Raw genomic sequence first — 2,500 nt, forward strand, 5'->3', positions numbered from 1 at the left:
GTGCATGCTGCACACGGGACCTCGGTTTATCGTCTCATCAGAATGACTGGCGTCCAGACCACAACTCAACGTCTAATGGAGGAGGAGAAAATACTGGCGACTGTGCCGGGATTCGAACTAGCGCGCTCAGACTCTCTCGCTTCCTAGGCGGACCGGTTCTCTCGGCCGTCACTCCACTCATGAAGAAAAGACATTACAATGCCATGCCGTTGGCCTGATGTTACACACGGTGTAAAACCACTCAGTTCAGTTCTGCATTGACTTGAATTTTATCTTACGTTATTTTTAGAGTCTGACTGTATCCCCACCCCAACCACCACCACCACCCCTCACCCCCCACCCCACTCTACCCTCCAGTCCCTACACAAGCCAGCCATCTTAGCGGTATGCCTGGAACTGAGAGCCGATGCTGTCAAGCCCGAACAGTACACTGCATTGCGTTGCGTGGCATTGTATTTTATTGCATTGTATTGCATTGCATGGCATGGCATCGTACTGCATGGCATGGCATGGTGTTGTGTTGTATTGCAATACATTGCATGGCGTTGCATTGTATCGCATTGTATAGCATGGCATTGCATTGCATTGCATTGCATGGCGTTGTATTACATTGCATTGCATGGCATTGTATTGTATCGCATTGTATAGCATGGCATTGCATTGCATGGCGTTGTATTGCATTGTATTGCATTATATTGTATTGCATGGCATGGCATTGTATTGCGTGGCATTGCATGGCTTTGTATTGCATTGCATGGCTTTGTATTGCACTGCATGGCGTTGTATTGTATTGCATCACGTTGTATTGTATTGCATTGCATTGCATGGTATTGCATTGTATGGCATGGTACTGCATTGCATGACGTTGCATTGTATTGTACTGCATGGCATTGCATTGCAAACTCCATACTAATGACCTGGAAAAAAAACCCACATTGCCATTATCCGTTTCGCGGTGGAATCTGTCCAGAGAGTGTTAAGAATTACTGATCCCCCACCCCCCCCCACCCCCCCCCCCCCCAGCCCCACCCTATCTAATGATTACTTGAATCTGTGTGGAACACACTCTGAATCGATCGGGGAGTCCACTCAGTCAAAAGACGCTGCGTGGATATTGATTACTGAAGTTATTTTCGATCAATGAGAGTGTTCGTGGCTTTGAAATCAGGGAGTCTGCGGACTTAATCTATCATCACACTGGGTCTATTGTTACTTTCACAATGTGTCGAAATCAATATGCAATAACGGAGTCCCTCGGCCTGAAACTTGCAGATTTTGAAAGAAGTCAACAAAGAATGGCGTGCTTGCATGGTCGACTGCATTCGGCAACATTCAGTGCAGTCGGCTTTGAATTTCATTTTTATTAATTTATTTATTTTATTCTATCTTACTTTTCTTATAGCTCTAACCAAAGAGGTGTTTGTTTTTTTTTGGTTTTTTTTAAGCGCTAACCAAAGAGATTTATTTATTTTATTCTGTTTTACTTTTCTTATAGAGTTAACAATAGCGAGATGAAAGAATACAATAATGAACCCAATCGATATGAGAATACGATTTGCTTTTTAATTAGAAAGGAAACGACAGGAAAGAGACAGGGGTTTCGAAAAGAAGAGAGATAAATAGATGAGAGGGCGAGAGAGTGAGAGAGAGAGGGGGGGGAGAAAGACAGAGAGTGGAGAGAGAGAAAAGAGAGAGAAGAGAGGCATTTGAGGGAGAGTGTGGAGAGAGAGAAGGAGAGAGAGAGAGAGGAGTGGAGAGAGCGAGAGAGAGGGAGGGAGGGAAAGAGAGAGTGAGTGAAAGAGAAGAGTGAGAGAGAGGGGGGGAGAGGGAGGGAGAGAGAGAGAAGAGAAAAGAGAGCGAGAGAGAGAAGAGAGAGAGAGAGGAGTGAAAGAGGAATTTAAGGGAGAGTGGAGACAGAGAGAGAGAGGGGAGTTTGACAGAGAGTGGGGAGAGCGAGAGAGAGGGGGGGAGACAGACAGAATGGAGAGAGAGAGATCGTTCGTTTATTTATTTATAGTCTGTTCATCAAAGATGATGATGAGAGAGAGAAAGAGTGAGTGCCAAAAGAGTGAGAAAGAAAGGAGAGAGAGTGGAAAGATACAGAAAAAGAGAGAGGAGACAGAGACAGACAGACAGACAGACAAAGAGAGACAGACAGAGACAGACAGACAGACAGACAGAGAACTCGGAAAGTTTAATCACTGGCCGTGGCCCCTTCTGAAGGGGATGCAGTGAATAAGAACAACTCATACAAATTTGCAAATAGCTAATTTAAATGGCAACACACTGAGAGAAAAGCATAATGAAATAAACAACGTTTTATCACAAGTCAATTCAGCTCAGTATGAGAGACAGACACTCACACACAGACAAAGACGGCGAAATTGAAAGCATCACCAAGACATTAAAGAACACACACACACACACACACACACACACACACATGTAGACGCGCGCGCCTGTATGCGCGCAAGAATAATCAGTTATATAATAATAATAA

Source organism: Babylonia areolata, chromosome 30, assembly GCF_041734735.1.
Source record: "Babylonia areolata isolate BAREFJ2019XMU chromosome 30, ASM4173473v1, whole genome shotgun sequence".
Taxonomy (NCBI): domain Eukaryota; kingdom Metazoa; phylum Mollusca; class Gastropoda; order Neogastropoda; family Buccinidae; genus Babylonia; species Babylonia areolata.